This window comes from Rattus norvegicus, chromosome 8 (genome assembly GCF_021556685.1).
Source record: "Rattus norvegicus strain SHRSP/BbbUtx chromosome 8, alternate assembly SHRSP_T2T, whole genome shotgun sequence".
NCBI lineage: Eukaryota > Metazoa > Chordata > Mammalia > Rodentia > Muridae > Rattus > Rattus norvegicus.
The window spans coordinates 41,008,535-41,022,415 of NC_141541.1; the positions used below are offsets into that span (position 1 = coordinate 41,008,535).

The window sequence follows — 13,881 nt, forward strand, 5'->3', positions numbered from 1 at the left end:
TTGAAGTTGGTATTATTTGCATCTTTATTTTTATGTATTTCTACCACAGTGCTTATTGAACTGAAAAAAAATACAGACAACATTGTCCAGAGGAAAAATGACTTTTAACTCCATCCAAACTGCAAAGAAACAGTTTGTTGTCCTGTTCAGATTTATATTTTAAAGTTTTAAAATCATTAGTAAGTTATGATGTATTTACATATGAATATTTATATACTTATAAAAATTAAATATCACTGTAACTCTGTTTTTCAGTACTGTCCATTGAATCCTCATTCTGAAGCATCCCAGCAAATATTCCACTGCTGACCTTAACTTAAAGCCTATACTTTGCACTCTCCACCATATGCCTTACATGTCTTTTGCAGTTGACGTGTATCTTAGTATATTATATTTGATACTCTGACATTCATTGTGCACTCTTTAAGATTTATTTCATTTGTACTATATGGCTGTCTAGATTACATTTAATTAAAAGTTATTTACATTTGTTATTTCGTGTTTCTGTGTTGACATGCCACATATATGTGGAGGTCCTGAACATGCAGGAAACAATAGTAATCTTCTAACATGTTTGTTCTGAAGGCTGAATTTAATGGTCAGACTTGGTGGCTTTTGTACTTACATCTGCGTTATACTGTCTCCTATCAAGCTTAAAATCATGTGATTTTAAATGTGGGTAAAGTTACTTGTCATTAGCCCAATGATCTGTCTGAGTTCAGTTCCTAAGATTCACATGAAAGAAGGAGAATGTGGGTTTATAGGATACCACATGTAGAGTACACCTACACATACACATGCATACGCACACACACACACACACACACACACACACACACATACACACACACACACATACACACACACACACACACAAACAGACACTCAAAAAATTTAGTAAAAATTCATATAATTACAGCACTCTTTATTTATCCATTTCCATATTTCCTCCTCTACCCTACTCTTCCCTGTCCTAAATATTCAGCCTTTCCGTATCACTATTTATACCACCCCATTTCAATTTTCCTCCCTTGAAGGCCTACCTCCTATTGACCTTTACTAATTTCCTAATATGTGATGGTACTCCAAGCACAGAACACATGTCTGAAGCATCAGAGCTAATACCCAAAAGTTACTGAAACTAAATTCCAAAGAATTAAATTGTCAATTAATAAATGAGCAAATGAAATACATAATTTTGAAAAGAGGAGGAGAAAGAAGAGGATGGATGAAAGAAATAAAAATGGAAAATAATTATATTTAAAAGTTTTCGATACTAGGGAAAAGGGATGAATCCCCCAATGAAAGGGGAATAGACTAGATATTTACAGTGTACAAAAGACTATTGCTAGAATAGGGGATTCTAACATAGAGGGGTTGAAAGGAGTAGGGGCAAGTGACAAAATACTAGGAAGGACATCTAAAACTAAGATCATTTGAGGGTTCATATGGAAACCTAATACAGTAAAAGTTCTGCTAAATATGTTTATATGTAAAATAATTTTAATGTAATTGCCAAATAATGGGGGAGACAGAGGAACAAATGGACATCTCTCATCAAGAGATCAACATTCCAGCACCAGGAATGGATTATACCTAATCAAGTTTTTGCTCAAATGGTCCCCTGGGAAACTCCAAAAACCTAGGCTAATGCCAAGATTATTGATGATTCTTTACAAACTGATGGTAAGGCTCTATTGAAGACAACACCTAGATAGAGCCTTCACCCAAGTGGATTAACGTGCATGTTACTAGAAAGTATTCTGCATACTGCCAAGGGAGAAATTTAAACACTAACCCAGCTACAAGTGCTCTAATCCACAAAAGTCACCTGACTGCTAGATATACAGCTATAATAGTGACACAAAGCTTATGAGAATAACCAATCAATTTTTAATTGCATTCAAAGTCCACTATGATATGGAACACATGCCCAATGCTTCTTACATGGCCAAAAACCCGCGATGCAATGGTCCAGGAACCTAGGGGAAAACCAAAGACTACTGTTCAGGAAATCAAATGTCATAACAAAATGACTTTAACGAAATTCTGTTACATTCATAGATAACTTAGTCAGTCATCATCAGAGGCACCTCATCATAAGCATCATATGGGAACAAAGACAGAGAATTATAGCCAGACAATATACAGAGAATCAGAGACCACAGAATATTCAGCTTTCAGTGGACTATCTCCATCAAATCCCTCCCTTTAGGACTCAGGAAACCTTGTGGAAGAGGATATAGAATGAGTGTAAAAGCCAGAGGGAAGAGAGAACATTAAAACAATAAGAACTTTTACATAAACAAATTTTATGAACATAGGCACTCACAGAGTTTGAGGCAACATGCAGAGGTCCTGCATGGGTCTACACCAGAATGAGTGCTAGAACTGAGAAAAGTAAACACATTCCCCATTCCTAACATAGAAGCTATCCCCAATTTTAGAGTTACATGTAAACAAAAAAATTAGGTTTTTTTTTCAAGGAAGTCTTACTGGTAAAATAAGCAACTCTTAATGGTAGGCCTCAAATTCAGCTTTAGATAGCCAACAGAAAACAAAATCTATGATACCTTAGATGGTCTTTTTGTTTCATACTAGTGTTGTTAAGCTTTAATATGGTTGTCATTGATGTTGTTATCATTATGATTATTTTTGATTAATGTCTCTATTTTTTATTATTTTATTATTTTTCAAATTTTATTTTTCTTGTATATTTTATGTATTTACATTTCAAATGCGATCCTCTTCCTTCCCCTCTCACATACCCCCTAGCCTGTCTGCCTGCTTCTATGAGGATGCTCCCACCCCCGCCCACCAACTTCAACCTCAACACCTTGACATTACCTTTAATTGAGGAAACAAGCCTTCACAGGACCAAGGTCTTTTCCTCCTATTTTCGCTGGACTTTACCATCTTCTGGTACAAATGTAGCTGGAGTCATGGGTCCCTCCATGTGTTCTCATTGGTTGGTGGTTTAGTCCCTGGGAGCTCTGGTGGGAGGGTCTGATTGGTTGATAATGTTCTTCTTCCTATGGTGCTGTAAACCCCTTCAGCTCCTGTAGCCTTTTCTCTAACTCCTCCATTGGGGTTCCCTTGTACAGTTCAATTGTTAGCTGCAAGCATCCTCATCTATATCAGTAGGACTCTGACAGAGCCTCTCAGGAGATACACATATCTGGCTCCTGACAGCAAGCACTTCTTGGCATGGCTTTACAAACTTTTGGGCATGTCACTATCAGTTTGTTTACATCTTGAATGATGTCCCATGTCCTGTTCACCTCTTCACCAACCACCCATCCAACATATGCCCTCCCCATCCCCCTTTACAAGTCTGAGGGTGCTCCGCCACCCACCCAAACTCTCCTATCCCATCACTCCAACTGAGACATCAAAACTCCCTGGGACAAAGGACCTTCCCTTTTATTGCTGTCAGGCAAGGCTATCCCCTGCTACGTATGTATCTGGATCCATGAATCACTCCAGGTACACTCCTTGGTTTGTGATCTAGTCTCAGGGAAAATTGGATAGTCAGGTCAGCCAATGCTGTTCTTCCAATGGGGTTGCAATCCCCCTCTGTTCCTCCAGTTCTTTTGCCAGTCTTCCTCCGACTAGGGTTCCTTAGTTCCGTGTGATGGTTAGCTCCAAGAATCCACATCTGCTTTTGTCAGTTGTGGCTGGATTTCCCAAGGAACCATCACACCAGGTGCTTGTTAGCAAGACCTCTTGACCGTGGCAACGGTGCTTGGTTTGGTTTGTGCAGACACCAGGTAGGGCAGTGCTTGGTTTGCCCTTGCTTCACTGGCTGTTCTATTTATTGTCCCTGTTCCTCCTTTAGACAGGAACATTTCTGGATTAAAAAATTTTGAGATGTATGGGTGGCCCCATCCCTTGAGTGGGATACATGCTTATCTACTGAAAGTTGTCTGTACAGCTTCTATCTCCCTTTTCTTTGCACATTTCAGCTAAAGTTATCCTCATTGGATACTGGGAGCCTCATATTTCCTTTGTGTCTGAGACCCTCCAGTGGCTATCACCAGTTCCTCATTCCCTCTGCTACACATTTTTGTTCGGTGTCCTGATCCTTAGCATTTGTCATATCCCCAGTTCCTGTAACTGACCCCTTTATTTCCTTCACATACTTTCACACTCCCATGTCCCCCTTTCCCTACACCTCCCACAAACACCCTGTTGTTCACTTAACATAGGACAAAAACATTCACAACAGGGTCTTCCTTGCTTCCAAGCTCAATATAGTATATGAATTGTATCATGGGTATTGTGAGTTTTTGGGCTAATATCCACTTAACAGTACATACCATTTGTGTCCTTTTGTGTCTGTGTTACCTCGCTCAGGATGATATTTTCTAGTTTCATTCATTTGATTTTGAATTTCAAGAAGTCATTGTTTTTAAAAGCAGAGTACTACATCATTGTGTAAATAAAACACATTTCTGTATCTATTTTTCTTTTGAGGGACATCAATGTTGTTTCCTTCTTCTGGATATTGTAAATAAGGCTGATATGAACAGTGCAGCATGTGTCTTTGTTATATGTTGAAGTATTTTGGGGTATAGGCCTAATAGTAGTATAGCGTAGTGGTACTCACATATTACTATGTCCAATTTTCTCAGGAACGGCAAAACTGAGTTCCAAAGTGGTTTTATAAGCTTGTAGTCACACCAGCAATGGAAGAGTGTTCATCTTTCTCCATATCCTCACCAGCTTCTGTTGTTACCTGAGTTTTTGGTCTTAGCCATTCTGATTGATGTAAGGTGGAATCTCAGTGTTGTTTTGATTTGCATTTACCTGATGACTAAGAATGTAGAACATTTCTTTAAGTTCTTCTGAGCTATTCCATATTCCTCAGTTGAAAAATTTCAATTTAGTTCTGTACTCCACTTTTTAATAAGATCATTTAGTTCTCTGGACTCTAACTTCTTCAGTTCTTTGTCTATTTTTGATATTGACCCTCTATCAAATATAGGGTTGGTAAAGATGTTTTCCTAATCTGTAGGTTGCCATTTTGTGTTATTGACCGTGTCTTTTACCTTACAGAAACTTTTCAATTTTATGAGGTCCCATTTGTTGATTGTTGATCTTAAAGCATAAGCCATTGTTGTTCCTTTCAGGAAGTTTTCCCCTGTGCACAATTATTCTAGTTTCTTCCCCTCTATCTCTTCTGTTTGGTTTTATGTGGAGGTCTTTGATCAACTAGGACTTGAGCATTGCACAAGGATATAAGAATGGATTAATTTCTCTTCTTCTACATGCAGACTGCCAGTTGAGCCAGCAACATTTGTTCAAAATGCTATCTTTTTTCCACTGGATGGTTTTAGCTTTATTCCACGATCAAGTGGCCAGAGGTGTTTGTGTTAATTTCTGGGTCTTCAAATCTATTTCATTGATCTATTTGCCTGTCTCTTTATCAATATCATGCAGATTTCGTGGACCAAATATCATGCAGATTATCATGGACCAAAACCTTCAAATATCTAGGCCGATAAGGTCCATTCTCATTTAGACCACTATAAGGCCCAATTATAAGTAAGTGGTTAGTTTCACAGGACACTGCCAGGATCTCTGCACAGCAGGACATTCTCAAAGTAGCTGCTGCATGTCTATGCCAGTATTTGACACTGTCAGTTTTTTCTGTGCTCATTCTATTGTTTCAGATATCTAGGAAATGAGAAGGAGTTTGGGCTTAATGTTCTTTATTTTGAACTTTTAGACATAATCAAGACTAACACGTTAAAAACAGGCATATTAACTTTATAATAACCAGAAAAGCTTTAATAATAAAAAATAATTTATGGGTGTCACATACTTTTTTACACTCACAATTTCTAAATGACGTTTATTAGTTATAGACTTAAATAATTGATAAGAATGAAAAAGCCACCTTAGATGACCTAGTTTTTAACGAAGTTGAAAGGTTGAAGATTCACAAAACAATGAATGGAAAATATGATGGCTAATGTGTACATGACTGTCTTTTTTTACATTTATTATTTTAAAAAATCTTACACATTTATTTAATTTGCATTAAACTCTTCTGCTGCTAGGAATTATACCATGCCCTCAATTTTTCTTAATGTTATGATATATTCATTAATTATTATGTATTTATAAATACAGCCTGCTAGCTTTATTCAATGCTGCACAAAGAAAGCCACAGAGACTGGATGGAGCATCCCAGCCCAGAGTTGGGACTTAAGGCAGAAGCAGTGGCAAAATACAGCCATGGATTAGCTGAACCAAAGAGAAATACTACGACATTGGGGCATGGCTTCCTGAGAAGTAGCCTTCAGACCTAAGGATGAACAACTGAAAACTTGTAACAACATTTTCAACACCTTCTCACAGGCACAGCAGTCTGCCTTGGTCATCTCAACCTAGAGCTACCCTTCCTGTGATCACTCTACCATATGCCCACATTTAAACAGGACATGAGACTGCTAGACCCCACTCTTCTGCCTGCTTGCACTGAGGGCCATGTGGCATCAATGCACATGCTGCAAGCTGCAGCTTAGCTCCACACTGCAGCATAATAAACCAAACATAGCATCAACATCAAATCAGAGGCACAGAATCCTCAGGGTTTTTTTTTTCTATATTCAGCCCCTTCCTTTATGTAAAAGAATTAGATTGCACTGCAGTGTTCTAAACTAAACACCAGATGGACAAAAAGGTACAGAAAACTACAGGTAATAAGACAAATTATCCAACCCTCCACACCTCACCCACATCCAAAGACACTTCAAGCAAAGCAGTTCTGACACCCTCAAAATCACTGGGATCCCTGGTCCAGAGAACACAGAACCTCCCACCTTACCAGAGAAACCGACTTTCTTCTTTTGGTTCATTAAGGATCAGAAGTTGACCTTAGCACAGCCCATTCTGCCCATATTGAAATATAGCTTGACCACTCCCCCACCTCCCACTGCCAGGAGTTCTGACACCTCCAGGCTAACAGAGAAGTCTCTTCAAACATGCATCCCACAACATAAAACAAACTGACCCAAGGAGACTCACCATAACCAGGCTTATAGAAGGGACAAGTTCTAGTCAGAGACAGAAAGGCTCTTCAGCACCAGAGGTAACCAGATGGTTAGAGGCAAATCAAGGAAAATAATCAACTGAAACCAGTACCATTTGGAAACATTAGAACCTGATTCTCTTAACATGGATAGATACCCAACATGCATGAAAAGCAGGATTTTTATCTGAATCCAATTTTATGAAGATGATAGGTAGACATGAGGAGGACATAAATAACTCCCTTAAAGACATAAAGGAGAACAAAGGTAAACAAGTAGAACCCCTTAGAAGAAACACATAAATCCCTTAAAGAAATACAAGAAAAGTAATCAGTCAGGTAAAGGAATTGAAAAAAACTTTCCAGGATCTAAAAGTGGAAATAAAAATGATAAAGAAATCACAAAGAAAGACATCTAAGGAGATAAATATACTAGGAAAGAGATAAGCCATCATAGATGAGGGCATAACCAAGAGTATATGAGAGATAGAAGAATCCCATGTGTAGAAGATAACATAGAATACATTCAGACAACAGTCAAAGAAAATACATAGTTTAAAAGCTCCTAACCAAAAACATCCAGTAAATTAAGGACACAATGAAAAGACCAAACATCAGAATAATAGGAATAGAATAGAGTGAAGATTCCCCGTTCAAAAGGCTAGAAAACAACTTCAATTAAATCATAGAAAACTTCCCAATATTAAAGAAAGGGATGCCCATAAACCTATAAGAATCCTACAGAACTCCAAAGAGATTGGAACAGAAAAGAAATTACTCCAGTCACATAGTAATGAAAACACCAAATGCACAGAAAAAAGAAAGAATATTAAAAGCTGTAAGGGAAAAAGTCAAGTAACATATAAAAGCAAACCTATCAAAATAATACCAGACTTCTCAAAAGAGACTCTAAATGCCAGAGGCTCTTGGACAGATGTCGTACAGAGCCTAAGAAAACACAAATGCCAGCATAAGCAACAGAACGCAGAAAAACTTAAAATTAACCATAGATGAAGAAACCAAAAAAATTCCATGACATATGAAGTTTTTTTTTTTTTGGTTCTTTTTTTCGGAGCTGGGGACCGAACCCAGGGCCTTGTGCTTCCTAGGTAAGCGCTCTACCACTGAGCTAAATCCCCAGCCCCGACATATGAAGTTTTAAGAAATATCTTTCCACTACACCAGCCCCACTGAGGGTAATAGAAGAGGAATACCACCACCATACACCCAAGACAAAACAAAAAATTAATCTTCTTACAACAAACCCAAAAGAAGAGTTACACACATACATAATTCCACATCTAACCACAAAAATAACAGTAAAATCATTGGTCTTTAATTTCTCTCAACATTGCTGGACTATATTCTAGAATAAAAAGACATAGAATAGCATAATGGATACAAAAATAACACCCAGCATATTACTGTGTATTGGAAAAACACCTTAGTGACAAATACAGAAATTACCTCAAAGTAAAAGGCTGGTAAAAAATGTCCAAGTTAATGATCCCAAGAAACAGGTCAAGTAACCATTCTAATATTCAGTAACATACATTTTCAAGCAAAAGGTATTACAATAAGGAAAGACACTACATACTGATCAAAGAAAAATTCACAAAGTTGAACTCTCGATTATGTGCATCTATGTAAAAATGCAAGGAAAACAAGATTTGTAAAAGAAATGGTAACAAATACCAAAGCACACATTGAATCTCACAAAATAATAGTAGGAGACTTCAACACCCCACTCTCACCAATGGATCATAGAAAGAGAAACTAAATTGAGAATCAGTGCAACTAAGAGAAGTTTTTAACCAAATGGGTTTAACAGATATCTACAGAAATTTTCACCATAAAATAAAGAAATAAATAATCTTCTCAGTACCGCAACATACCTTCTCAAAAATTGACCATATAATTGGCCTCAACAGATAAAAAGAGATTGAAATTAACCCATGCATCCTATCAGATCACCATGGGACAAGACTGGTCTTTAATAATGACAAGAAGAACAAAAAATCCCACATACTCATGGAAACTGAATGACACATTACTCAATAATAACTTGGTCAGGAAAGAAGTACAGAAAGAAAATAAAGAGTTTTAGAAGTTATAAAGAACAAAGGCACAGCATACCCACAATTTTGGGACACAAAAATGTAGTGCCAAGAGGATATCTGTAGGCTTGAGTGCCTTCATAAAGTAATTGGAGACACCCTACACTAGCAGCTTAAACAGCACATCTAAAAGCCCAAGAATAAAAAGAAGAAACTATACACAAGAAGAATAAATGTCAGGAAATAATGAAATTCAGAGAAGTAATAAACCAAGGAGAAACAGAGAGAGCTATACAAATATTCAACAAAACTAAGCTATTTATCAGAGAAAATCAACAAGATAGATAATCCCTTAAACAGACTAATGATAGAGCACAGAGACATTATCCAGGTTAACAAACTCAGAACGGAAAAGGGACAATTAACAAAAGAAAGTGAATAAATCCAAAAAAATCATCAAAACCTATGACAAAAGTCTATACTAAAAAACTGAAAAATCTAGATGAAAAGGAAGATTTTCTAGAGATACCAATTACTATATTTAAATCAGGAACATTAAAACAATCTGAACAGTCCCTTAACTCCTAAGGAAAAAGGCAGTAATTAGAAGTATCCAAACCCCCCAGCTCAAAAAAAAAAGCCAAGGAGAGAATTCTATCAGACCTTCAAAGAATACTTAGAACCAATACTTCTCAAACTATTCCATAAAATAAAAACCGAAGAGACACTAACTGATTCTTTCTATGACGCCTCAGTTACTATGTGGGAGCATCTTTTGGGTATGTGCCCAAAGTGGTATAGCTGGGTCATCAGGTAGTACTATGTCCAATTTTCTGAGGAGCCAACACTAGTTGTACCAGCTTGCAATTCCAACAACAATGGAGGAGTGTTCCTCTTTCTCCACATCCTCACCAGCATCTGTTGTCACCTGAGTTTTTTATCTTAGCCATTCTGATGGTTGTGTGGGAGAATCTCAGAGTTGTTTTGATTTGCATTACCCTGATGACTAAGGATGGTGAACATTTCTTTAGGTACTTTGTAGACATTCGATTTTCCTCAGCTAAGAATTTTTTGTTTAGCTCTGCACCCATTTTTAATAGGGTTATTTGGCTCTCTGGAGTCTAACTTCTTGAATTCTTTGTATACATTGGATAATAGCCCTATATCAGATGTAGGATTGGTAAAGATCTTTTCCCAATCTGATGATGGCCATTATGTCCTACTGACAATATCTTTGTCTTAGTGAGCTTTGCAGTTTTATGAGGACGCATTTGTCGACTTTTGACCAGGAAAGTTTCCCCAGTGCCCATGTGTTCACGTGGGTTTTCCCCACTTTTTCATCTATTAGTTTGATTGTACTCCATTTTATCAGAATTCTTTTATCCACTTGGATGTGAGTTTTGTTGAGGGCAAAAAGAATAGATTGATTTCCATTCTTCTAGATGATGAACTCCAGTTGAACCAGCACCTTTTGTTGAAATGTTATCTTTTTTCCACTGCATGGTTTTAGCTCATTTGTCAAAGATCAAGTGACCACAGATGTGTGGATCATTTCTGGGTCTTTAATTCTATTCCATTGATCTACCTGCCTTTCTCTGTACCAATAACAAACAGTTTTTATCATGTTTGCTCTGTAATATAGCTTGAGGTTAGGGATGGTCATTTCTCCAGATTTTCATTTATTTTTGAGAACAGTTTTCACTATGCTGGGTTTTTTGTTATGCCATATGAATTGCCAAATTGTTCATTCTAACTCTATGATGAATTTTGTTGGAAATTTGATGGGGATATCGTTGAATCTGTAGATTGCTTTTGGTCATTTTTACTATATTAATCCTGCTAATCCATGAGCATTGGAGATATTTCTCTCTTCTGAAATCTCCTTCAATTTCTTTCAGAAAAAAAAAGATATTTGGAAGTTCTTGACATACACATCTTTGACTTGCTTGGTTATAGTCACACTGATGTATTTTACATTATTTGTGATTATTGTAAAGGGTGTCATTTCCCTAATTTCTTTTTCGGCTTGTTTATCCTTTGAGTAGAGGAAAGATACTGATTGGCTTGAGTTAATTTTATATTCAGCCACTTTACTGAAGTTGTTTGTCAGGGTAAGGAGTTCAATGGTGGAACTTTTGGGGTCAGGTAACTATACTATCATATCATCTGCAAATAGTAGTATTTTGACTTCATACTTTCAATTTGTATCCCTTTGACCTCCTTTCATTGTCTGATTTCTCTGGCTAGGAATTCAAGTACTACATTGAATAAGTAGAGAAAGAGTGGGCAGCCATGTCTAGTCCCTGATTTTAGTGAAATTGCTTCAAGTTTCTCTGCATTCGGTTTGATGTTAGCTACTGTTTTGCTGTATATGGCCTTGACTATTTTTAAGCATGGTCATTGAGTTCCTGATCTTTCCAAGACTTTTAACATGAGGGGTGTTGAATTTTGTCGATGCTTTCTCAGGATCTAGTGAGACAATCATGTGGTTTTTTTTATTTGAGTTTGGTTCCATTCAAGATTACGTTGATGGATTTCCATGCATTTAACCATCACTGCATCCCTGGGATGAAGACTTCTTGATTATGATGGATGATCGTTTTGATGTGTTTTTGGATTTGCTTTGCAAGAATTTTAAAGAGAATTTTTTGACAATATCCATAAGGGAAAATGGACTGAAGTTTTCTTTCTTTGTTGGGTCTTCTTATGGCTTAGGTATAAGTGTAATTGTGGCTTCATAGAAAGAATTGGATAGTGTTCCTGCTGTTTCTATTTTGTGGAATATTTTGGGCAGTATTGGTATTATGTTTTCTATGAGGGTCTGATAAAATTTTGCACTGAACCCATCTGGTCCTGGTTATTTGTTGTTGTTCTTGTTTGTTTTTTTGTTTTTTGTTTTTTGGGTTTTTTTTCGGAGATTTTAAATAACTGCTTCCATTTCTTTAAACATATGAGAATGTTTAGATGGTTTATATAATCCTGATTTATCTTTGATAGCTGTTAACTGCCTCAAAAATTGTACATTTCATCCACATTTTATAGTTTTATTTAGTAAGCCTTTTTTTGTAGGATCTGCAATTTTTTAATTTCTTCAGATTCTGTTGTTAATATCTCCCTTTTCATTTCTGATTTTGATATTGTGGATACACTCTCTGTGCCCTCTTCTTAATCTGGGTAAGGTTTTATCTATCTTTTTGATTTTCTCAAAGAAGCAGCTCCTGGTTTTGTTGCTTCTTTGTGTAGTTCATTTTGATTCTACTGGGTTTATTTCACCCCTGAGTTTGATTATTTCCTGCCTTCTCTTCCTCCTTTATGTATTAATCTGTTTCTGTTGCTTAGGTTTCTACACTTGCCTCTCGCCCTCTAATTGTCTCTGGTGTTAGCTGGTGTTGCTGTCTCTGACAGTAGCTTGACCCTCCTGTAGGCCTTTGTGTCTGCACTCTTGGAGACTGGCCTTCTCCCAGTGGGATCTGTGTACAGAGAACTGTGGCCTGAGTCAGCTTTGCATACAAGTGGAAACCAGAAGGATCCTTTCCCAGTCTGTTCCTAGGATCCTGTGTCCAGAGGGTAATTCGAGAATTTGGGCTAATATCCACTTATCAATGAGTGCATACCATGTGGGTTTTTTTTCTGTGATTGGGTTAACTCACTCAGAATGATTTTTCTCTAGTTCCATCCATTTGCCTATGAATTTCATAAAGTCATTATTTTAGATAGCTGAGTAGTGCTGCATTGTGTAGATGTATCAAATTTTCTGTATCCATTCTTCTGATGAAGGGCATCTGTGATCTTTCCAGCTTCTGGGTATTATAAATAAGGCTGCTATGAACATAGTGGAGCATGTGTCTTTGTTGTATGTTGGAGCATCTTTTGGGTATATGCCCAAGAGAGGCATAGCTGGGTCCACAGGAAGTGCAAGGTCCAATTTTCTGAGGAACCTCCAGACTGATTTCCAGAAGGGTTGCATCAGTTTGGAATCCCACCAGCAATGGAGGAGTGTTCCTCTTTCTCCACATCCTTGCCAGCATCTACTGTATCCTGAGTTTTTGATCTTAGCCATTCTGACTGGTGTGAGCTGTTTTGATTTGTATTTTCCTGATGATTAAAGATGTTGAACATTTCTTTAGGTGCTTCTCAACCATTCAATATTCCTCAGCTGTACCTTCTTTGTTTAGCTCTGTACCCCACTTTTAATAGGGTTATTTGTTTCTCGGCAGTCTAACTTCATGAGTTCTTTGTATATTTTGGATATTTGGCCTCTATCTGATGTAGGATTGGTAAAGAACTTTTCCCAATCTGTTGGTTGCAGTTTTGTGCTAATGACTGTGTCCTTTGCCTTACAGAAACTTTGGAGCTTTATTAGCTCCCGTTGGTTGATTCTTGATCTCAGAGCACAAGTCATTGGTGTTCTGTTCAGGACATTTCTCCAGTACCAATGTGTTTGAGAATCTTCCCCGTTTTCCTTCTATTAGTTTGACAGTATCTGGTTTGTTGAGGTGGTCCTTGATACACTTAGACTTTGTACCAAGATCTGGTAAACTATCTAAGTAGTCCTATAAGCCTGAATGATATAGAAGCAATCATTACGTCTTCCAGTCAAAGAATTCCAGGACATGATGACCTCAACACAGAGTTCTACCAAACATTCAAAGACCTAACACAAAAACTCCTCAAAGTATTCACAAAACAGAAACATAATAAACATTGCAAAACCCATTCTATAAAACTAGTCATCCTGGTACCTAAACCACATAAAACTCAACAAATAAAAGACAATTTCAGTCC

The 13,881-nt window shown here is 37.2% G+C and overlaps 1 protein-coding gene and 1 long non-coding RNA gene across 2 annotated transcripts in view; one reads left to right on the forward strand and one right to left on the reverse strand.

Moving 5' to 3' along the window:
- The window catches only part of Patel14l2 (prostate and testis expressed 14-like 2), an 88,715-nt gene that overhangs the window by 48,036 nt on the left and 26,798 nt on the right, over window positions 1-13,881 (forward strand). The window lies entirely within an intron of this gene.
- On the reverse strand, window positions 1,801-3,107 carry LOC148004031 (uncharacterized). The gene is made up of 2 exons (XR_015627133.1): window positions 2,848-3,107; window positions 1,801-1,982 (listed from the first exon to the last, which is right to left on the reverse strand). It is a non-coding gene; the product is annotated as an uncharacterized LOC148004031 (long non-coding RNA).